We start from the raw sequence: 25417 nt of genomic DNA on the forward strand, positions 1-25417 counted from the left end.
AGGTTACTGGTCACAAAATTAGGGACCTTCTGAAAGGCATCTGAAGAGGCCCCTCTCTAACCAGATCATCAGCCACTTTCTGGCCTGTTTGTGCCGTCGGTGACATGAAGGAGCCCCAAAGCCACATTGCCTACTCAGGTGAGAGAATTCTCCTAGTATGGAAATCACCCTCTCCCAGCCCCCAGTTAGAGCAGGGGGTGTGAACAGAGGATTAGTACACCACAGAAATCCCCAGCAGACGGTATTGGGACCACAAGCAGCCAGGAGCAAATTAGAACAGCTCTCAACCAACCCGGTGACCAGAAAACAGTAAAGATAATATGTCACAGGCGGGCTAGTCTTGCCTGTGACTGACCAACTAGCCCCCAGCTGATGGTGATATGGCAACTGAAGGATAATTAATTACCTGAGTTGTGAATGAGTTAGGAAAAGACTACACAGAGCTAGGAATTCAGTACAGAGGGAGGGACTGCAGAGAAGGCAGGACTCTCTTTTCATGTACAAGAACTCACAGGGAGCAGGATCAGGCTCCTGCGAGGGAGGCCCTGAGGTAGGATCAGTAGAAGCACTTTAGTGGAGCCAGAGAGGGGTGCTTAGTTCAGCAGAGAAAGGAGTAGCTAGAGGCCTAAGAACAAAAATGTCTACACTACGTTAAAACAACTGTGGCTGGCCTGGGTCAACTGACTTGGGCTCATTGGGATTGAGCTCCAGGGCTATAAAATAGCAGGGTAGATGTTCCAGTTCTACCTGGGCCCTGGGCCCCTCCTCCCCAGGATCTCAGACACCAGTCGGAGTTTTACACTGAATGTTTACACTGCAGTTTTTTAGCCCTGTAGCCAAGCCAGTTGACCCAGGCCACTAGTGGGTGTTTTATTGCAGTGTAGATATGCCCAAAAGGAGGTCATGTTAAGGACAGGCTGTGGGAAAGTAGCATGAGGGGGCTTAGGAAGAAGCCCAAGGAAATGGCAGCATGTCTGAAGAAGGAGATTTAGGTGCTAAGAGAGGGTGAACCTGAGCCTCTGTGGAAGTAGCATGCAAGCCTAACTTCAGGAGCAGATTAGGCTCCTGTGGGAGACGCCCTGAGGGAAGGTTAGTAAGAACTCTTCCATGGAGCCTGAAAGGGGCGGAAGAATTATTATTTTGATGTTTAGCTTAGACTTTAAGCTGGACCTTTTACTACCCCAGGAGGAGACTGATCTTTGTGATTTGGCTGGAGGGCTGAGCCTTGCCAGACCAGGCAAGAGGCAGGTGGCCAGTGTGAGGTGTTCGAGACGAGGACCCCTTGCAGCATCACTCCCTGACACAAAGGGGTGAGATGACTGGTGAGTACACCACCTTATATGGTATAAAGCCCCCTTTGCTTCCCCAGAGTCTGCATCAAGCATCCTTCACCCAGACCCAAAAATGGGGCTCCTTGCTTTCTCTGTGCCAGCCACCAGGTCACTAATTGAGTCAAATTCTTCTCTCTTCCTGCCCCCTTCCTTTCAACTCACTGACTCCTCCTCCCTCGGATATTAAACCCCCTCTCTACTACAGATGTCTTTCCCTGCCTGATTCCCAGACTCCTCCCTACCTCTGGTATTTTCCTTGCAAGTACCAAGTACGCCTTATCTTATTTGGGGGGCTCTTCATCTCCTCCCCTCCCTTCTCCTTTTTTGGTCATTGTCCTCCAGAATACGGAACACCCTCAACTTCCGTTCTGGTCACTAGGAGTGGAGAGCACTCAGCACCATACAGAGCACACACAGCATGTTATAGGCCTGATCCATGCTTTTTATCTAGCTTTAGTCTCAGGTCCATCAAGCTCCATTCTCTGTTCCCATAGCCTTTTTCCACCTCAAACATTCTCCTTTTCCTCTTCCAGGCTCAACATTCCCCAGCAAACCACCATTTTCCTTTGAGGGCAGGAGGAGGCGGCGGGCAGATGCACACACACAAATGAGCACATTTCCTCTCTTTCTGTCTTATGCCTGCCACCCACTTCATTTTATCTGTATTGTGCAGTAGTGTTGCTGTAATTATATTCCTTTCTTTTGCTGCCACTCCCCTGTTGGAAAAAACTTACTCAGGTGACACAATGTACTGCAATTTGATCTTCTATCACCTGAGCTAATTTAAAGGGACAGCATTAGTATAAGTGTGATCACTCAGAAGGTTCTAGAAACATACCAAGCCTGTGTATATGAACTTGGACTCATTGCCAATGCTGTCAAGATCCTAACCTTTTTACAAGCACAAATTTACTCAGCATACAAAAGGAAATAACATCAAACTAAAAAAAAAATTGCCTCCATTAAGCAATATAATTTAACAAGTATAGCAGTATCAGTGACCTCGCTCTGCTCTTTAAACAATGAAGATGCCGTGGTTGTGGAGAAACTGAACAATTCCTTGGCTACGATGAACAGCAGCATGAGTCCATTAATTTAAAGCCTTGCTGTGGTCCTGTAATACACATTGTAATCCCACTCTGCATCATGTAAAGTTATTTTCATAAAGTCAGAAAAGGATTTTAAAAGCCTAGAACCATAGGATATAAATTTAAAACTGCAGGGTGAAATTCTGCAATACTTCATATACTGTATAAATACAATTTTCAGATACTTTCAAACCCACTATCTACATTACACTAAATGATATAGAAACAGATGAACATGTTGATTTCAGGGTTTAAATGCATGTGGTTTGAGGATGGGCAATAAAAATGAGTTCAGATCTAGGGGAGTTTTAATTTTTTTATTATGTTGATCATATAAAGGATGTTTTCCTATACCTACCTGCACTTCCAGTCCCATTTACTGACTGGACAAAGTCTATGCACAGGGACAACTTCAGCTATTGTAAGTAGCATAACTAGACTCAGTGAAAAGAACTTTCCCAGGCAGTAACTGAAGTTTTATACCAGACCTATACCTATTCTGTGTTTGGTCTAGCAGCTCAAAGGAAGTGACAGGTTCATCTAAAAGATAGTTTAGCTTTATTAACCACTAAATCAAAATCTATAGGAGGTCAGAATTGGGGGAAGGAAATCCGCATTTTCCAATACAAATCTGAAATACAAGATAAGGACATAACAGATGCACTTTGGTCTCAGATGTAGAGCTACAAGGGCTCTAGTAGGGGACCTCTATTAAAAAAAAATCTTCAGATGTATCTTCCTTTGTTCTGATATTTGCATGGGTGATTCTTACACTGGAAGACCACCTAGATTTGAAACAATCATGGGCAGCAAGTATAAGAGGGTTGGGAAGTATAAAGGATCGATTGCCTGGACCAGTACAACAGAGTTTCTGAAGATGAGTGACAAGCATGACCAAACACAGAAGCATAAACATAAGGCACTGAATACATAACTATTCATTCAGCATTGTTATCTAAGCTAGCTCATCTCCTGGTCATGACTCTTCTCATCATTGCCTTTGAGCCCAGACACCATCCTCCAGAATGATTCCCCAATGGAACACCTGTTGGAATGAATCTCTCAGTTCTGCTAGTGGAGACAAAGTGTGTCCTGTTTCCACCTCCCTTGTAGTCAGAAGACAGGTTCTTTATCTCCAGAAGTGCTCACCAACCAACACTACCCATTTCCAAAATCTTAATAGCAGATTTTTGTTCAACATCTTTATTAATGATCTGGAGGATGGGGTAGATTGCACCCTCAGCAAGTTTGCAGACGACACTAAGCTGGGGGGAATGGTAGATACCCTGCAAGGTAGGGATAGGATACAGAGTGACCTAAACAAACTGGAGGATTGGGCCAAAAGAAATCTAATGATTTTCAACAAAGAAAAGTGCAGAGTCCTCCACTTAGGAAGGAAGAATCCCATGCACAGCTATAGACTGGGGACCGACGAGCTAGGCAGCAGTTCTGCAGAAAAGGACCTGGGGGTAACAGTGGATAAAAAGCTGGATATGAGTCAGCAGTGTGCCTTGGTTGTCAAGAAGGCTAATAACATATTGGGCTGCATTAGGAGGGGCATTGCCAGCAGGTCACGGGAAGTGATTATTCCCCTTTATTCGGCATTGGTGAGGCCGCATTTAGAATATTGTGTCCAGTTTTGGGCCCCCCACTACAAAAAGGATGTGGACAAGTTGGAGAGAGTCCAGTGGAGGGCAACAAAAATGATTAGGGGGCTGGAGCACAAGACTTATGAGAGAGGCTGAAGGAACTAGGCTTGTTTAGTCTGCAAAAGAGAGGAATGAGGGGGGATTTGATAGCGGCCTTTAACTACCTGAAAGGGGGTTCCAGGGAGGATGGGGCTAGGCTGTTCTCAGTGGTGGGCAGATGACAGAACAAGGAGCAACGGTCTCAAGTTGCAGGGCGGGAGGTCTAGGTTGGACATTAGGAAAAATGAGGGTGGTGAAGCACTGCAATGGGTTACCTAGGGAGGTGGTGGAATCTCCATCCTTAGAGGTTTTTAAGCTGAGGCTTGACAAAGCCCTGGCTGGGATGATATAGCTGAGGTTAGTCCTGCTTTGAGCAGGGGGTTGGACTAGATGACCTCCTGAGGTCCCTTCCAACTCTAATATTCTATGATTACAGCAAAATCAAAATTAAAAGGAAGCAAAATATTTAGCCAATCTAAAATTGTGCAAAGCTTAGTTAGCGAGGCTGAGTAAATTTTAGGTATAGTAATTTAGTAAGGAGGATATTGATAATCTTAAGTCTTGGACAGTTTACTTTCTTCTGTCCTTATTACATCAATCAGTCCATTAAAATTTATATTTCATGATTCATCAGGATGCATTCAGGGGCAGCAAGGCTCAATTAGGTTCCTGTTTTTTATAGTTCTTGAGAATGAATGCTATCACGATGAATCTTCACTGGCATGTTGAACACTGCATGATTCCATCATTATTTGTTTGTTTTGTGTATTTTCCACAGTGTGCTTACCTAACACAGAAGACTTGGAGTAAAACGGTTGAAGTCAGTGGGGCAGGATTTCACCCATAGTCCCTACCCAGGAGACAATATAGAAGGCAAAGGGTACGGGAAAGGAAGACAACATGCAAGTAAAATGGTCAAGGCGGTAATAGTAAAAGGTCTGATTTCTCCCCCCTGCCCCAACCTTCCTAGCTGGCTCACAGTCCATGGTCCACAGTTCTGTCCCTGCTGAGGCTTTCCTCCAGCCAGCTTGCCCCCTACACTACATCCTTTCTAGCTGGTACTGGCTCTCTGCACTTTGCCTGCAAGCTAAGGACAGTCTCTGCATACAGCTATTCACATGGTCCTCCAACTCCTTTAAGTCTCTCGCTGAACTCAGGCTGCCCTTTATATCTCCCAGCAGACCTGGGTCTGAGCCATTTGCTCCCATCACGTGACCTCTTGGCTTATTCCTTTTGCCTAGGAAGACGTGTCACACCTGGGACAGGTGAGGCTTAGCTGCAACCTTCTTAAAAGGCCAGCTTGCCTTGGGACATGATATGTTCTCTGTTTTCTGATTCAATAATCACAGTGAGTCACATTCCCTTTCTGAGTGTCCTTAATGGAGACCTCATTACTCTGGCCCCTTTGCTTCATTATAATAAAATCCTATCTTGGGTTTAATAACTAAAATAAATCTGCTCAAGTCAAGCCAAGAGCTAAATTCCTAGTCTTTCTGAGTACCATCTTAGCTATGCAATGGAGAGATGACACTCTGCATCAGCCAACATATGATAACCTATCTTTAATTTCTCTCTGCTCCGGCACTATTATCTCTCCTCTGCCACAGCTGCATATGGCTATTGTCAGTGGTAAAGACGAGACATCTCTAATTAGAGGGCAGGATAAATTGCTTTTATCTACTTTTAACATGCTTTTACATGGCACCTGGTACACAAGTCTTAGCTAGGCAACCATAATTTGAAAAGCAAATGACTACTTGGAGAAATATGATACATATTAAAAAGAAAATTAAATGTATAGAATAGCAAAATCAACATAGATTGCTGAGCTTTAAAATTGTCAGAAATCTTGTATGCTTATATTTTATATTGAGTTAAAATAAGCATTCACAGTCAATGTACCTTACTCACACACACATGCACACAGAGTATCATGATGCTCTACGGAGCAAACCATGAAGTTGAGAATCTATATGCAATGTATTCAAGACAGCCTTGCCATATAATGACTTTGCCTTATCCATTGATAAGTCCAACTGGACAGACAAAAGGAAAATTAGGAAAACATACTCCACAGAATCAGCACTGACTCAAACCTACTTATCCCTCAACTAAAGCTACCCAGTAATAGTCTTACCACTGGTTTTATAGTACCCTAAAAAAACAAGTCTTATGCAGAGCATCTCGTTCGTGTATGAAAATTACTAACAAATGACTCACCTGTTCTATTGATCCATCAAGCTGCTTATTTATTATAAAAAAAAAGAACAAGTTCACTACTATATGTCTAAAATTACTGGTCTTTGGCTAATAGCAGCAGCAAAGCAACATAGCTCAATAAAATCACAGACATCTATTCCCTTTCTTAGTACAGTTCATGCAGTTAGGAGTGCATGACTGATGTACAAAAGCCCCTAATCAATGCCATTGCTCATCATCAGCAAGTATCAAGTGCTTCTCCATGAAAGGCATTGCTATAGAGACATATTTAATCCACAATGCACTGTCTACTTCAGCTTCTCTAGTAGAATCAGACTCTACTCAAACTACTAAGACATCTTCCTTCTTTTGATTATACTTTCCAAGTACTCTGTTGAACTGGTCTGATTATTGGTTGTTTGAGATATAAGACTTCAGAGATCCAAATAATGATTGGGCCACATTGCTTTATTTACTATTTACTATAGCTTTGCATACTGGATAGTCTATAAAGCACATCTATGATGTATGCAAGAAGGATTGCATACTGAGAAAAGCTCATCAGAGGTGTTCTTACTTGCTCAATGAAGAGGAAATCTCTTTGCTTCTGTACCAAGAGATTTCTGGTTCAAGTCTTCTCTGCAGTGGTGTGCACATCACTAAATTTGCTCAAAGAATTATAGTCCACATAGAGTTTCTACTGATGCCAATAAGAGTTGTGAAAACAGAACTAAAGTAGATTATAGCCTTAAAAACATTCCAATCTTGAACACAAATTAGACCACCCATGAAAAGGTTTTAATGCAGCTAGATTGTAAATTCCCTCTAATAACCAAACTAGGGATAATTCTGTTTTCACTCTTGATAGAAGACAATGTTTTGGAGACAAAGACCTCTCTTCTCTTCCCCATTCAGCATATATGCAGATTTTATTCAATCCTGAATTAGGCCAAAAGGAAAAACTAGCCTGATGGTCTGAAACTTATTGCAGTAGTGAGTTACAGTTCCCATTTACATAGCCACCATGAATTACAAAGAGATGGTGCAGGAGAAGAAGACACTGCCCTGAAGAGCAAAAGCATTGCAAGTCACCAGGACTGATGTAGAATGAGACATTTTCATAGTCTTATTCTGTGCCTGGCTCAAAACAGTGTTAGTACTTCCAAAAAGTGATAACATTTACTGTTGTAATGATACTATAGTTGCTTAGGCTCAATATTTAAAATGAATTGTACAGATAATTGTGTGTCCAGTGCTAATAAATCCTGTTATAAAACTGTAAGGTAGCAGTCAGACTTGTATACAGGACCAGTGTAAGGCATATGCACCACTTAAGCCACCAGTCAGGTATTGAATAAATAATCCTCAAGAAAACAACATTAAATGATTCCTATAGAAGTCAATAGGGTTGCACAGGTGAAACTGCAGATTAAATCCCAGATTGAGGTTTGCTTGAACAATGAGGATAAAATAAAATATTGAATAGCTGCTCATGAAGTGAGCACAGTCCGTCTTGTGCACTGAATGAGGCAGAGTTTGTGTGGGAAATCAACAGTATCGTAATAAATAAACACAAGGGAGACAAATTAAGGAGGTTAAATTCCTAACTTTTAAGTGATTGATTTTGCAATCTTAATAATGTTCTTTTAATGCAGTTTGTGTCCAGTTTCCTAGGTTTTTGGGGGGTTTTTTTAAACAAATTTAACTGAAAAAACAAATTCTATCATGTGGAAACATAGTGAGACCTACATGGATCAGCAGCGGCTTAGAACCTTTAGTTGCACCATGCAGACCTCTGCCACTCAAGTTAATGGAGAAGCTGCTACCCTATTGCTGTCCTGTCTCTTTCCCACCCTCTGATTCCTCACCCAGCTAGTCTCAGTCTCCACTCCTCAGGCGCCTCAATCCATTCCCAGGCTGCTTGGCCAACAAGTCCTAGTCTCACCCTTCCAGACTCCCTGCCCCACTCTTCCCCTCCCCTCCCCAGTAATTTTGCTCAACCATTGACAATTCCCTTCATCCCCTGGCTTCTTGTCTCAATCTCTTTGCTCAGCTAATCCTGGTTCTCTCCCTGCACGCCAGCTCATCATATCTATTTCCCTTCCCCACCATCCCATCTCCTTCCATGTGCCCCATTGGTTCCCAGTCTCTGCCCCCTTAGCTTCCAGTCCCCTTGCCCAGGCAGCCCTAGTCTTCCCACCCCAACTCCTAGTCTCAGTCCTCCCGACAAGGCTCTTTATCCAAACTACTCCCCACAGCACTCCCAGGTCTGCATCTTGACCCCTCTGCATTCGAATCAGACAATTTCCTCCTCCATACTGCTTTGGCTGCACAGAGGGAAGGGGAAGGGAGCATTGAGAGCACAGTAGAGCTCTCAGTTAATAGACCCAGATCTTGCAGCAGCTCAGAATTCAATTTGTGGGTAAATCCTCAGTGTGGATGGAATTTTAGATGCTAAAAATCTAAGTCTAAGGCTTCCTGCTTGGCCAAATTTGGGAAGTTGTTCACAGCATGGCAAAAGGCACCTCTGAGAGATTTCAACTTCCTGCTCCAAAGTATGGAAACACTGGAGAATCTCAAAGAAAAGGCTGCCAGACTTTTTGAATGTGGGCAAAATAATGTATTGTTCCCTAGCCTCAGTATTGGAAATGGCTAAACATTTTTGGCTGAAATTTTCCAAAAAAAAACTTCAACCCCAGGCAGACACCCAGCATGGGCAACTTCAGTTCAAACAGTTAAAGTCTGGCAAAGTTACAAGCAACTGAAAACAGGATTTTATATCCGGGAGTGTTGTGCAACCTTAATAGAAGGGAGTATTACCAGCCTCATTTGTAATAAGGAAAAAAAATCCATTTATTGGGTGTAAGCCAGTGGTACAGTCCAACTGGGGCGTCGCGACCCTTCCTCGGGCCCAAGCTCCAAGAAAGGCCACAGCACCTTCCTTTGGGGGAATAAATAGTGCCCGTTTACAAGTCTTTAGCCCCTGCCCCAGTGGGGCGGGCTTCCTTCCCAGTCTATAGCCCTCTGGCTCTCTCGTAGGGCAGGGCTGATGCAGGATCTGTAGTCCCGGCCTTCCCACAAGCGGGCTAGCGAGCGATCTGGTGCCCCCGGCCCTCAGGCAGGGCAGGGCAGGGCAGGGCAGGCAAGCAGTTTGCAGTCCCTGGCCCACAAGCCCAGCACAGCTGATTGGGCAGTCAATAGCTCCCAGCCTTCCTACAGGCAGGGCTAGTAAAATAGTCTGGACCCTACGGCCTTGCAGGCAGACAGGGCAGGTAGAGCTCAGGATCCTCTGTCTCCCAAACTCAGAGGGCAGCACTCACTCCCAGGGTAGCTAAGGAAGGGGACACAGGCCCACCCAACTCTGCTGTGTCCCAGCCCCACCCAACTCTGCTGCATCCCAGCCCAGGACCCTATCAGTGGCAAAGCAGTTTGCCACTGAGTCCACAGGGCTCCAACTGCAACATGCTGATGGGGTTTAGCCCCTGATTCAGCCACTTACTAGTTGGCTGTCCCTGAGCCACTTCTTCCCACCCTGTCCCTGGGTACCTGCAGGCGTTAGTCTCCCTCTGGGTTGCTGGGGTACACGGCGAGCAGCAGACCCACAAGTCCCTCCCCATCAACCAGCAGCAGGTAAGGGAACTCCTCTGCGTCATCAGCAGAGGGCAGCTCCCCCAGGTCACAGGGTGCCAGGGGTTCCTCCGGTCCACAGGGTTCAGTCAGCTCCTGGGGTTCCCCGGCATCAGGCAGTTCCTCCAGGTCAGGGTTGGCCTCAGGGGGTATTTCCCACCCAGGAGTCTCAGGTGGCTCATTCCAGCTACTAGGGCTTGGTGGCCCCACCCAATCACTAGGGCTCGGTGGCCCCATCCAAGGCCCAGCAATCCAGGCAGGTTTTGGATGCTCTGCTCAATGGGGTGGTTACTCCAAACAGCCGCTGGATCTGGGGCTGAGTCACAGCCTCCAGTAAGACACATTTACCTTCAGCAAGCACTTCCCCTCTACTGAGCTGCTAGGCCAGTCTTTTATAGTTCCTCTTCCTGTCTTGGCTCCGCCCCTCTATTGCCAGGCAGTTTGGCATGTAGGGCCCGGTTCTGCCCAGTAGGGACATCGCGACCCTTCTTCCGGCCCAGGCTCTGAGGAAGGCCGCAGCGCCTTGCTACATTGGGAAAGACAAGATCTAAAATTTCTAAGGGCAAAAAGCTACTTACCTGTGATTTCCCCCTCCCTGCTTTCCTTCTCGCCACCAGAGTACTCCTTTTTTGAGGGATTTCTTCCTAGAAAAGGATTCTAATATCCTCTCAGCCCGAAAAGAAGACTATCCATATGAAGGAAAAACCATGAGCTTTGAAAATCAAGGACCTGATTTCTTGGCACTCAGTACATAGAATTGTAGGACTGGAAGGGACCTCAAGAGGTCATCTAGTCCAGTCTCCTGCACTTATGGCAGGACTAAGTTATCTAGACCTTCCCTCATGGGCCAAGAGTAAGAGAGGGGCATCTTAAATAAATATTATGGGGAGGAGGGGCTAGATGGGATATTGTTTTATCTTCCCTTTTCACTGGAATAATTGGGTTTTAATATTACCACAGGATAGGAAGAGGTGTATGTTTATGACAAGGGAGAAATAGTTAACTGAAGAAGATACAGATAGGTAGGAACCTTTACTGAATTCTGGATTAGGACGCCCTAAGGGCTGTATCTCTTCTTGCCATTTGACTTGTATTGTAGGAGATGACATTATAGGTTATAATTACAGGATTTTGCCTCACCCAACATACGTTTATTAGGCCAGTTAAGGTCTTTGGACTGTCCTGTTGTATGGTATATATATATTCAGGTCAACTACAAAGGAGCAATAATTTGTATCTTGCATGAATCAGGCAATCAAGATCTATTCTTGATGCCAGTGGGAAAGAATAGCGTTCCCTATTAAGGAACTTAGTTGCCTTTCCCAGCCCTCTGCAAAGATTCTCAAGGTCTGAGTGAACAAAACATGTAAATGCATAAAACTGTTATAATTGCAATCACTTCTGCCCCTACCCCCATCCCTAATTTTGTTTTTGCAATTATAATTTACTCTTCAGACATCTTGCAAGTAAAGCCTCTGGAACCAAGTTCAAGCTAGATCAGACTTCTGAAATCAATGAAGTTACAACAGGGGTAATATGGCCACTAATACCTAGGACAAAGAAGTTCTGACTCATTGACATGCTACTATACATATACACTCATTTCAAACATCATTTTATTTTACATAAGATGAGACAAGTGGTATTGTGGCTAAGGATAATAATAAGTACATATTCAGAAGAGGCCCCATATGGGAAAAAGACTCTAGATGCCTGACAAATATTATAAAACAAACATTAATTATCAGGTGTGGCGGAGGTGCTGTTCCTGCATGCCTCCTTGTGACATGGCATGGCACTGTAGCAGCCCTGCCTCAGTTTCCCCAATGGAATCTTCAGCACACTTCAGTTATGGATGAAGTTTAGCCCTTGAGCCCAGTCACTGACAGAGTTCAACCCCTTCTGGGCCAGTGAAGTCCCCCAAGTCAAAGTCCAACAAAAACATAAATCAAAAGAACCTTCAGTTCTCCTAATAATGATTAGCACAAGTTATGCTCATCTCGGGCCAGCTTTAAATTATAAAGCTTCCCATTGCCATGTTTCCCAGTTTCTTTTGCCTTTAATGCATCAGATATGCTTTTTGGAATAAAGCCCATCTCTTTTTCTGCTGACTTTGCCCTCTTTTCACACCATTTGAATGTCTAACTAAACAAAGGGAGGACAACCTGAGATACATGAGAAAAGAGGTTCAGCAAAAAGGTACCAACACACACTTTGCACCACTTAGAATAAGTAAGTAGGTTCTGTGCTTTTTCCAAGTAAGCAAGCAGCAAACCAGTGTAAATAACATGAAATGCCTTTACGGATTGAGCACTATAAATAGAAAATGTTCCACTTCAAGGTCTTCCAGGAGCAACCCTGAGAGACTCTCCTTTACGCTGGCAAAAAAATTGTGTTCATTAAAAAATTTTAAGAGAATCTGCCTTGTCCATTTTACATATTTTCTATTCAGAATGAGTGAAATTGGCAAATCATTCCAAAAACAGAAACAGAGATGGTTATTCAAACAGGATTTCATTTATAAATATTGCTGAAGGCTTTTATTTTTTTCTCCACATTTATCATGTTTTCATATATTGTTTTCCTACATCGGTACCAGATGTACAGTAAAGGCATCCATACACACAAGCACAAAGCGCCTCTGCTCCAAAATAGCTAGCATACAGCATGGTAACATACATAAGTAACTCATTGGTGTCTATGTAGAAAGCTAAATAGACTTGTCTTCCCTATTAGACTTAATTAGATCTAGGCCACAACTGCCAATTAAGCTGTCATTTTAACAAAGAACCAAAGTGTATGGATCAAATGAACAACCTTCATTAATACTAGTCTATCCTAGCTCCATTTTTCCCTGAATTTTATGCTAGAATTAAAGGCAATATTTAGTTTTAGTTTTTATCTTCAACAGATTGATTGCAAAAGGTAAAATATAAACCCCAACAAGGTATATTTGAAAAAATTTGGATGTATCGTGGCACATTGTATTTATAAATGACCAGTATTTAGTGGACAGAAGGGAAATCTTGTACTAACAAAAGAAAACTTGTAGCTGAAATATTTTGAACTTTGGGATACAGAGAGGCTGGTTGGTTGGTTGAAATGTACGTATAGAACAGAACAGTTGTAAATAACTGCCTAATTCAGGATGCAGAAGCCTGCAGAAAATCCTAAAATAGAAAAGGCTGAATTAAAAAGAAAAAAAAATCAACATATTTAAACCTAAACTCTTGTCCGAGCATGATCTAACTGACTGGAGCTTTCTAATATAAACTTTCACATAATTGAAACTCTGGTCTAAGCGGCATTTTCTCTGCCATGATAAATGTCTTTAGGGAGTAATAAAATATCAGCTTTAAAAAAAAAATCACAATTCCATTAATCTGAACATTTTTCAAATATTCCTGATAAAATGTGCATGTGCTTTCACCTGTGATGTCTTGAACTCCATTTGAACTGATTAGTGGAAGTTTACTTGGCAGAATGGTTTGGCCAAAAAGCAGGACCACTGACACATGAGCTTGCCTATGGGAATGGCTACACTGCAATCAGAGGGTTGATTGCAGCTTGTGTGAGCATCCCTGAGCTGGCTTCATTTAGCTGGTTTGGGTACCACTAGCAGTGGAACCATGGCAGAATGGGCTTCAGCATGGACTCTACAAGCCTGCCAGGGTCCCTGGGCACATGTTCAGATGGCTAGCCCTGTACTGCCACCCCTAGGCAGCGCATGCCTCTTCAATCTCGGGAGGCTAGCTCCACCCCCTCTCTGCCTCTCCCTTGAGGCTCCACCCCTGCTCCGCCCCAGGCCTCACCCACACTCAGCCTCCTCCCTCGAGGCCCCGCCCATGCTCCACCCACATTTCACTCTGAGCACCACCCCTGCTCGGCCCCTTCCCATTAGCCCGCCCACACTGCTTGTGCCTCTAGACCCCCGGGCATTCGCTCCACTTCTTCCTGCCCATGCTCTGCCTTGTCCCCCGAGCCCACCCACCCACAGCTTGCTCCTGGGTGGGGTGGGGAATGGGAAGAGGCAGAGCGAGGGTGGGGTGGGGCCTCGGGGGGCAATGTCCGAGCAGGAGCTTCTGGCGGTGGCATATACCCGCAACCTCTACTGCCAATCTGGGCTTCACTGGTGTTGGTATATGTGCTTCCATCACACCTCTGACTGCAGAACAGACCTGCCAGAAAGGTCTAGGAGGCATGCATCTACATTCATCTTTACTAACTCTTTTGCTTTCTAAAGAGTTGAAAAGCAAAGACTTGGGATAAAATCTATAGGCCTGTGGCCCTGTCCAACTCTTGCCAATGTCACTGGAAAGACTCCTCATAATTTCCACGAGAGTTGCTACTATCAATATTTAGGGAAGTGGGTTTTTTACATCTCCCAGCACAGTCACAGTAATTCAGCTTCTGAGACAGAAAGCAGAAACCAGTTGCCACATTTTAAGCGCCGTGTTGGTTAGACCTTCTCTGAGCCTTACTACCCTAGGGATCTCAACAGTGCTACTCCTGAATGAGCTGATCCAGTGAGAGCAACAAGGGGAATTTTTACACAATTTCCCTAGTGTAGACAGCACTATACTTACCAGCTTTCTCAAAAACTCACTCAATGGAGAGAAAAAGCTTGGGTCACTAGGTAAACTATCACATTTTGATGTGTGTGTGGCAGGAATAGGGAAATTTCTCTAAATGTCTTTACATTACACTATTCATGGAGGAAATCTGCAGTTTCAGGGTGTTAAGGGTTTTCCAAATGATTTCCTAAAGTGGATGAACATGACATCAAGGGAAAAAAATTAAGTGGCAAGGAAACAGAAAATGCCTAACTCTGGAGAAGTTCACACCTCTGGAGCTACTAATAATGTCTCACTTGTAGCTTAGTCTAGGTACCTGCACAAACGAGGGAGCATGTGGAAAACAGTGCAAGGCAGATGAACTGAGTGAAGAAATTTTGCTATATTAAATATTCTGACAAAATGCTACACAGATCTGCAAGTAATAAACGTTCTCCCTGTCACTTTTTTCCATAAATGTTACATTTCTACAATTTTCCTACTGAAAATTGAGTTTTAAATGTAATAAAAGCAACATTTTCAGAAGATGACTGTCCAATAATCTACTCCCTGCTTTTAGCCTAAAGTTTTACTCTCTGGTATTTTACTTCCCCTTTTGGCAGGTTTTCTGGAAACTAGGATTATCAATCTAAACATTGTCTGGTGTTTCCCGCCTGAGGCTGCCTCCCTGAGAAGGATGGAGATCTCAGACATGTCTTATGGCAATCCTGACCTACCCCTTCCACTTTTTTTTTTTTTTAAGTGAAACTTGCCCCTTTCTTCCCTCTGAATGGTCTAGTGACCAGCTGCCTTCCTAGCTGATATAAATGATACTTCAGCATTGGGCAGGGGAATCCATGACTTCCCTCCCATAGCAGAACATGTCATACAGATCCATAACACGGAGTCTGCATCTCTAAACTGGGGGGAATTTGAATCCTTTAATAACTTTCCCAGGACCAGACACCAGCGTCACTTTTTCCTTGTTCGCTTTCCTTAAGAATAGCAGAAACAGGTAAGATTTTTGTAAAAATATATGTACATAGTAAAAATTATGACAAGAACTCTCTCCAAGATAAACAATCTATAGGTCTGTTACCTCAAAGAATTCAGGCATGTATCATCATACATGGTTAAATCTGGTTTGCAGGTCTGAATGATTCATGAATTAATGACTTTAACTGTTGTTGTTTTAACAAAATAGCAAATTTCCATTGAAAGAATTCAATTTGTTTCCTTAATTTAAAAAAAATAATAATAATATATCACAGAAATCAAAATCTCTGACCTTGCCTCTCAGGAGAATGTTTTCTTTCCTCAAATGAATATTTAAGACAACATGTTTATTTTTTAAAAGCCTTTCTTTTGGGGGTCTGAACTTGAATGCCACTTGCAAGTCTGCATTACAAAGCTGTCAGCTAAAAATAACACACGAAGAAAGAAGTCATGTGGAACAAGACAGGGCAAAACAGAAGCATTAGGGAATAAAATTCTCTGCAATATTCAGCACACAAAAAGGAAAAAGTAAAGTTCATGGTCACAATTAAAAAGCTGTTCACAGTCCAATAGAATATTTTAACTATTGCTGTAAGCTCACACTTCTTGCAGCAGCCCAAAAAAGTAATGTCCTTTTCACAGCCCAGTTTGTGAAAAGTTAATAATGAAATTGGGTGGTTTAGACCTATGTTGATGCAGCCTGCCGTCTTCCAAATCTGCAAAATGGGTATGATGATGATGAACTGTTTAAAGAGGTGTCAAATGGCTTCATTCATTGTTTGGAAAGTGCTCTTAGATTTTTCGATGAAAGGTGCTGTTTAAGAGATTAATAATCAACAACTAGCTTTCATATCTTCCACAGTATTCAGATATCAACTTCAAGATAAAGGATCAGGCTTTCAAAACTACACTCCCCAAACTATGTGCACTGAAGTGTGTACCTGACTGGTGAATGCGTAAACTATAATGTGACCAATAGCTGATTTGTGAGTGCACATGGATATATATGTGGACAACATCAGGAGTTCTATGCAACTTGCATAAACACAAATCAGGTGCACACAAAAAGTGCATGTGTGCTTCTGTTACAGTTCTACTTCTCAAAAGCTATCTCATGAGATCTAAGCCAAATGCTTCAGAGGCATGAAATAGGCACATCTTCCTACATTTCCTTCTATATTATGAGTCATGTTATCAAATCATCCCCTCCCCCACACATCCTCTTCTTGTGTGCAGGATATTCTTCAGCACCTTGGTTTGTCTCCTAGCGGTACCATTGTGCTGACAGAAATGCTTTTATTCAGCGCATCACAATGTTCATCTCAAGAACCAAGTACAAGTCCTTTATAACTAGCCTGCCAAGATCAGGAAACTCACCTTTTTATACTGTGAGTATTTCTGACCTGAGCTAATGTGATTCTTGACCTGTCTAAGAGTGTCTAGCTGTCAAACAGCTGTCTCTTGGGAGAAGCAGGTTTAGCAAAAATAATCTCAATAATCTCAATAATGGCAGCAGAAAGAGACACAGGTTTCAGATGAATAAAAAGATCTGCAGATTGGATACAAGAACACAGAAGATGCCTCCCCTCCTATTCCTCCCCCTTTCTCCTCCCCCTTCCCCCCCACTCCAGCATAAAAGAAAACAGACATAAAATAACCTGGGAGTGAAATTATATAATTTAATATGGGCTAAGTGAGAGTAGTAGAACAAAAGAAGTCAGGCTTAAAAGAAGCCCAACTGAGCATAATCAGTATCCATTTGTTTCTGCTGACAGAGGACAGAGGACTAGCTCACTTAGGTTCTTATAGCCAAAGTTCACATCTCTGTTCTTAGCTCAGGTACATTAAAGGTCAACTAAAATGCCTTAACAATTTTATTTACACTAATCATAGAGGGCTGGATTCAGGCATCCTTACTCACGTTGAGTAGTACCTTAGTTTGAAGATAACCCCACTGAAATCAATTAGGCTGCATGCACAGTAAGATCTGAAGCAATGTGAGCAAGGGTGCCAGAATCTGGCCTTTATTAACTTTCGCATTTCTGGAACAAAATCATTAAGTAGTAGAAATATTAGTCAGAAAGGTTTGCAAACAGACTCCCTGTTCTGTTAATGGAAAGTTAAGGTCATGAAAGTAAATGTTCAAAGTCAGGAAACAAAGAAGTGAAGGGTCCAAGAATGACCTTAATTAACCCAAAGTGCACATCCTGTGTATTTTTGTGGTACATTTAATATAGTTAATATATTCAGATACACATTTAAAAATCAACCCTAGACTAGAAAATAATATAAAAAGAGACCAGACACAGTGTGGCCCTGAAGAGGTACATGAAAGGGAGGAGAGGAACTAAAGGAGCTAATTCACCTTTCCCAGGTAGAAAAGAGGGGCCAACCATTATGGCAGTCTCTGGACTCCTCCAAGTGCAAAGACTGTTCCTTGCTAGGGGCACCAGGTGTCCCAAAGGTTGATGTGTGGGGAGAGGAGATAGGGCACAGTTGGCAAGGGGAAGAGCACATTGTTTTCTTGTGCAGCAAGCATGTTCCCTCTCCCTGCTGGGAAACAAAGTGATGCCTTACCACCCACAACTTAGGCCAATGACTTAATGGCACAATCTGTCCCTAGATGTGCAATATGGCTTTCTTTTTTACTTTACAATGAGCATCTTAACTATTTCATTGCCTGTTTCTAAGCATTTACCTTTGGAACCTTCACATTGCATTAATGTAAGTTTTTGTATTTTAATTTCCTTATTTTTTCCTCCCAAGAAACAACCAAGCAAACATTAAAAATGCACAAGTACTAGAGGCCTGAGGAGCTTTTGATCTCCACTGGCTATGTGAGTGAATGTTGCAGACTCTTGGGCTTGTAGAGTTGATAAATTCTACTTGCTTCACCTGAAACATTTGGAAGCCCCAAACTTTTGCCTTGAACATTTTCTGAGTACATATTAGTTATGATGCCCGTTTGACACTGCAATTAGTACCATAGCTCACAATGTCAGCAAGTGTTATTACTGCACATGCTGCATGTGAAACCAAGCATTTAAACAAGTGCAACTCATTTTTACTTGTTTGTAGATAACGTAATAGATGAGCCAAGCTGGAAATAATACATTGTAAAAAATCAGCAGTTTGAGCTATGCTGTTATTTTCAAATGAACTTTAAAATGGCTGAAGCCAGGAGACACTTAGTATCTCACTAGATCAATCCCTAGATTTACATAGTATGGTGGGATACTTCTGGTGAAAACAGTTACTGTTAACTTAATTAATCAACTGAATCACTACAATTTGGTTTTAAGAAGTCATTCTTGGCCTAAGACTTTAGACATTAAGTTTTATCTTAGATCATAGAATAATAGCAGATTATGGTTGGAAGGGACATCAGGAGGTCATCTAGTCCAACCCACTGCTCAAAGCAGGACTAACCTCAGCTAAATCATCCCAGCCAAGGCTTTGTCAAACCACAGCTTAAATACCTCTGAGGAAAGAGATTCCACCACCTCCCTAGGTAACCCATTCCAGTGCTTCATCACCCTCCTAATGAAATTTTTTTTCCAAATATTCAACCTAAACCTCCCCCACTGCAACTTGAGACTATTGCTCCTTGTTCTGTCATCTGCCACCACCGAGAACAGCCTAGCCCCATCCTCCCTGGAACCCCCTTTCAGGTAGTTAAAGGCTTCTATCATTCTTCTCTTCTGCAGACTAAACAAGCCTAGTTCCCTCAGCCTCTCCACATAAGTCTTGTGCTCCAGCCCCCTAATTATTTTCGTTGCCCTCCGCTGAACTCCTTCCAATTTGTTCACATCCTTCCTGTAGTGGGGGGTCCAAAACTGGACACAATACTCCAAATGTGGCCTCACCAATGCCAAATAGAGGAGAGTAATCACTTTCCTTGATCTGCTGGCAATGCTCCTACTAATGTAGCCCAATATGCCATTAGCCTCCTTGGTAATAAGGGCGCACTGCTGACTCCTACCCAGCTTCTTATCCAGTGTAACCCCCAGATCCTTTTTTTCTGAACTGCTGACTAGGCAGTTGGTCCCCAGTCTGTAGAAGTGCATGGGATTCTTCCATCCAAAGTGCAGGAATCTGCACTTGTCCTTGTTGAACTGCATCAGATTTATTTTGGCCCAATCCTCTAATTAGTCTAAATCAGTCTGTATCCTATCCCTGCCCTCCAGCGTATCTACCACTCCCGACAGCTTAGTGTCATCTACTCCACTTGTTACTGGCTGCCAACTAGACATTGAGCTGTCGATCGCTATCTGTTGAGCCTGATGATCTAGCCAGCTTTCTATCCATCTTATAGTCCATTCATCCAACCCATACTTCTTTAACTTGTTGATAAGAATACCATGGGAGACCATAGCTTTGCTAAAGTCAAGGTATATCACGTCCACCGCTTTCCCCACATCCACAGAGCCAGTCATCTCATCATAGAAGACAATCAGGTTGGTCAGACATCAATTGCCCTTGGTGAATCCATGCTGACCGTTCCTGATGACTTTCCTGTCTTCCAAGTGCCTCAAAATGGATTCCATGAGGATCTGCTCCATGATTTTTCCAAGGAATGAGATGAGGCTGACCGGTCTGTAGTTCCCCGGATCCTCCTTCTTCCTTTTTTTGAACATGGGCACTACGTTTGCCTTTTTCCAATTATCTGGGTCCTTCCCTAATCGCCACGAGTTTTCAAAGATAATGGCTAATGGCTCTGCAATCACATCAGCCAACTCCCTCAGCACCCTTGGATGCATTGCATCTGGCCCCATGGACTTGTGCATGTCTAACCTTTCTAAATAATCCTGAACCTATTCTTTGAGCACTGAGGGCTGCTCACCACCTCCCCATTCTGTGCTGCCCAGTGTGGTAGTCTGGGAGCTGACCTTGTTTGTGAAGACAGAGGCAAAAAAAAAAAAAAGCATTGAGTACTTGAGCTTTTTCCACATCATCTGTCACTAGGTTGCCTCCCCCATTCTGTAAGACAGTGTTTCTCAACCTTTTAAGTAGCACGTACTCCCTGACTTCTGAAAATTGTAATAAGTACCCCAACGCTTAATTTTCCACTCTGAGAAATACAATCTTTTTCCCCTTTATTGCTGGACGACTGTATTTCTCATAAAGCAGGAGAGTTCTGAGTTCTGTGACAGATCACAAAACCCCCTGCTGTTTCTCCCCTCCTTCCTCCTCCCCTTCCTCCACATAGGAGCAAAAGACAACGCCAGCCAATCACTATGGCCTGATGGTGAGGTCACGTGGTGTTCTCCTCACACAGGCGGGAACTTGTGAGATATGAGCAGGCACAAGCAGCCCACCAGAGTGGATAGCAGCGCTCCCCATGGATGTCCCTAGGGGGATGTGGGCCTGGGGCAAATCACACTGTGTGGGTCGCCTGCCTCCCAGCTGGGACCGGGCAGGAAGCAGGTGGCTGCCACCTGGCTTCCCCAGTAGCTGGCGACTGCCACTCGCCTCCCTTCACTGGGTTTTTCTCCACGTACCCTCTGCCTGTGTCTTGCATACCCCCAGGGGTACGCGTACCACAGGTTGAGAAACTATGCTGTAAGGGACCCACACTTTCCATGACCTTCTTCTTGTTACTAACATACCTGTGGATACTCTTCTTGTTACCCTTCATGTCCCTTGCTAGCTGCAACTCCAATTGTTTGCTTTGGCCTTCCTGATTTCACTCCTGCATGCTCGAGCAGTATTTTTATACTCCTCCCTGGTCATCTGACCAAGCTTCCACTTCTTGTAATCTTCCTTTTTGAGTGTAAGCTTTGTTAAGCCAAGCGGGTCACCTGCCATATTTGCTATTCTTTCTGCACATCAGGATGGTTTGTTCCTGCAACTTCAACAAGGTTTCTTTAAAATGCAGCCAGCTCTTGCAGCCAGATCAGTCTCTCTCAAACTTTTCTATATTGTATTGCAACAAAATAGATGTCCATTGAGTAAAAAAGAAAAGGAAGGTGATTATAATCAGCCTGGACCTGTTCATTACCCTCTTGAGGGTCCTAGCACTTGGATGGACGACACATGCCTCAGAGCAAATTGTCACATTACAACACTCTAGGAAATATGGTTTATAGGGTGGATACACTCTCCATAGTGCTGCTAATGGTACAGGTATGATTCATACAGTAAACAGATACTATCTATCTCAATTGTCTCATTACTAACTCACAATAAAGTTTACTTAACATTTACCACATAATAGCTAATATACGGTTAAAAAACCCAACCCTCCTATTGTGAACATATCCACATCTATCCACCTGTCAGGGATGGTGTAGGTATACTTGGTCCTGCTTCAGAGCAGGTGGCGGGGGAGTGGACTATTTGATCTCTCGAGCCCTGTGTTTCTATGATTCTATAACAAAAATGACTGGCTATTGCTTTTCCCCTTGGTGCTGGAATTCAGACTGACCTTAGGGCTTCCCTTCTTTGGAATGATTTTTAGCTGATCTTACTTTGTTTAAACTGTTTTGGTGCATGATTTGATGGAATGTGTGGAGCAGAAGGGAAGTTGGGATTGAATGCCAAATGGCTGCTTCTCTCCTAAGCCCTACAATGCTATTAAAATATTACCAAATGGTCCTCAAGATCTTTTTGCTGCAGCAACTAAAAAATTATTTGGATATCAGTTTTTTTGCTTACTGTTGTGTTGTGATTCTTGTCTCTGTTGTCACAAGTATGAATATCAGGTAATGGGCACCATTCATTTCTGTAGTTAGTAGTTTTCCTGGGGTGCCAGTGACAGGAGAAGTGTATGCATTAAAACAAGCATGATGAAAAGCAGCTCTCTTTATAATTCCAGCCCAGCTGCTGTAATGATGGATACAATCTCTACCACATGCTCCAGGTGGCTTCTAATGCCTGGCTCCCTGCAGAAACCTCTATTTGCACATCTTAAACCACTTATTGGATTTGAACGGGATTTTTCAGCCTGAGTGCAGTAACAGTGTTCACTTATGTAATATTTGTAAATCCTGGCTTTACATTTCACTCAAACTATCTTCAGAGGTATTCAATAGGGCCTTTTTGTGTCTCTGATTCTTGCCTTTTAGTTAGAGCCTGTCAGCTCTGTATGGCTACAAAGTATATTGATAAATTTATTTCCTTCATTGTCAGGGTTTACAATGAAGTGCAACTCAGTTAATCAGCCCCTATTGAACAGTGCTTTTCTTTGTCACAAAATTTCATATAAAATTCTTCTGAATGGTTTGTATTTGAAGTTCACAAAGGTTAACCTTACTTCAGGGCTTGCATCTCCAAAGGCTCTAATCAACTTGTCTACTGTTGTTTAAAATTTCACTTGCTACTGTACCAGTTGCTTTGAATTATTGTACTTGAGACCTTTATTCAGTGCCAGAATGGCTGAATTGACATACTGCAGGCTGCACAATAGAGGGCTTTTATAATTATGGATGGGCAGAGAAGATACTAAAGCATATGCATTCCTTCTTGTTGTATGTATTGTAACTGTCCAGCCATTTGCTATACATTTTTTAGGTTTCCAAAACATTACAAGTGTTCTCATTCCTCCACCAATTCTGTATGCAGCCCAGATCTCACATAATTGTTTAAGGAACTCAATCATAAGATCTACTAATTAGTGGAGACAACAGGCAACATCCAGGATTTATAGCAAATGCCCAACAGATGATTATGCTGCTGAACCACAAGTAAATCTTTTTAGTAATGAGTTTATTGCACCTCAATATACTTATCATTTTGCTCCTTTATACACACACACGCACACAAGTTGGTTTTGAAAGGTGGACTTGCTGGTGGCTGCAGGTGTTTTGGCTGATGGATGCAATTGATAGGAAGAAACATTGAATAAACTTCTACTCACATACTTCTTTGTTTAGTATGAAATATTATTCTCCACTTGAATGATGTTTGCATTCCTCCTCAACACAGTTGATTTGATTTGTGACCTGAATACAATGATACGCATACCATTGGTCCATAACATAGACAAACATACTTGGGATTCTTGGGGGAGGAGATCAGTGGGATAACAAGCTGACCACATCATTTCAGAGAGTTTCTGGATATACTGCACATTCACATTTTGTTTTTTACACTAAAGTCCCATAAGGATATTAAGCCCATAAATTTAATATGAATGCATGGCAGCTGGATTGACACAATAGACCTAAGGAGACATTACCGCCTTTTGGGTCAATAATCTCAGTGCTAAGAAGGATTTATGCCAGACCTTAACAGTTCCTTCCGAGCCTTCACAGTCTGCTGGGTATAAAATCGACTTTCTGAAAAGTGCTAGAGCACAGTCTTCCAAGTAAAAAATGTGTATTCTCAAAATTAGTATGCACTCCAAAATATGAACTATGCACATAAACTGCAAACATTCCAAAGAACTGGTAGGTCTATCAGGTGAGTAATACATCACAAAATACAGATTTAAGCAAATAAATACTACACTTTTTAAAAGCCTAAAATGCTAAGTACTCCAGCACATAAACATATTAAACATGTTTAGTTGAGTAAATTATGTACAGATAATAGTCTATAATTTACAATGAAAGAAAATCTGATGTGGTGGTGATTTTCATTATTTTTAAAAAACATTTAATTTTTAAATAAAAACAAGAACAAAAAATAAAATGTACAGTCCCAAACTATGATGGATATTGACAGTTAAATCTAGTACTGCAGCCTCAGCTGACATCCCTTTGCCTTCATTCTGTGTCTTGAAAATCATCACCAGTGCTAAATAAAAGGCATGCAAACCCAGAGGAGATGTTGAATTTGGGAGCTGGTTGACATTTTCTGTCTGAAGCCTTTCCTCAACAACTATTGCCTTCTAAATAATAAATTAATGGAAATATTTATCCAATATTTTGGATGAGAAAATTAAAATCAAAATACCATATTTCTCACTTTTTGCTCTTTAGTCCCGCTTCCCCCAATTTTTTCAGCAGCAAAAGGAAAAAGATGAGAGAAAGTGGGGGGAAGGGAAATCCTAAAAGCTGAAAATTTTTTGGTTTTGTGGGGGGGGCTTGATTTATCCATCAGAAAACTGGAAATGTTTAAACAATTCATGAAAAATGTGGAGAAAACAAACATTTTTCATTTTTCCCCTCATAATGTACCATTTTTTTGTCCAGCTCTTCTGATTTGTAATCCCAGTCCTTGCAAAAGACTCACTTTGGGCAATTCATTTAATCTCTATCAATTTCCCCACCTGTGATATGAAAAATAATTATTTTTCCTTTATTCTTAAATTAATACTATTTCATTATTTGCTAAAGCATCGATAGTGCTTCTGAAAGAATTGTGAGGACTTATTACAAAGGACTACAGTGACCTATATATTGTCTGTTCAGTTGTAGAGGCCTGGGAATCCTGTATGTTCACACTCAGTTTTTTCTCATCAACAGGAGAGTGGGTCTGAACCAAAGAATGAATGGATTTCAGGGATCTCCCAAAGGTCAGGGCAAGCTAGGCAGAGAACTAGCGTCTCTGAGAATTCCATAGGTTCCATAGGTGTCCCTCTTGCTGGAGGATTCACATGACAGAGGATTAATGTTGCCAGACAGTTCAGCCTCTCTGTGGCTGGATGAACCCTGATGGCAGCTGGTATTCTATGTACAGGAGAGTGCTGTATTATGACTAATGGGATGCCCTTTGCCAAAAGGTGACCCTGCTCAGACATCGGTCGTGCTGTATCCAAAATGAATTCAGAGCAGTGCACTTCTGATAAGCTTCACATAAGGTACTGATTGGAAGCTCAGTGAAGACACAGTGGATTGGACCCATAGCCACATTCTAACTTGTTAGTGTATTAAGTGGAGATTGGCTCTATGTGATGACTCATCAGTCACTTTGCATATTGCAGCACATTGCTATTATAACCTAGTCACATCTCCTACTGCATAACAGTTACTGTAGAGTACAAAGCAATT

General features: G+C 42.5%; 1 long non-coding RNA gene across 1 annotated transcript in view; it reads right to left on the reverse strand.

Moving 5' to 3' along the window:
• Nucleotides 1-22249, reverse strand: part of LOC137145135 (uncharacterized) — a 47329-nt gene extending 25080 nt beyond the window's left edge. Inside the window, exon 1 of the long non-coding RNA XR_010917576.1 lies at nucleotides 22140-22249. This is a non-coding gene — a long non-coding RNA (uncharacterized lncRNA). The remainder of the gene's footprint in view (nucleotides 1-22139) is intronic.
• Between the last annotated feature and the right edge of the window lie 3168 nt (nucleotides 22250-25417).

Source organism: Emydura macquarii, unplaced genomic scaffold (assembly GCF_026122565.2).
Source record: "Emydura macquarii macquarii isolate MOO-44397 ecotype Brisbane River unplaced genomic scaffold, CSIRO-AGI_Emac_v2 contig_383, whole genome shotgun sequence".
NCBI lineage: Eukaryota > Metazoa > Chordata > Testudines > Chelidae > Emydura > Emydura macquarii.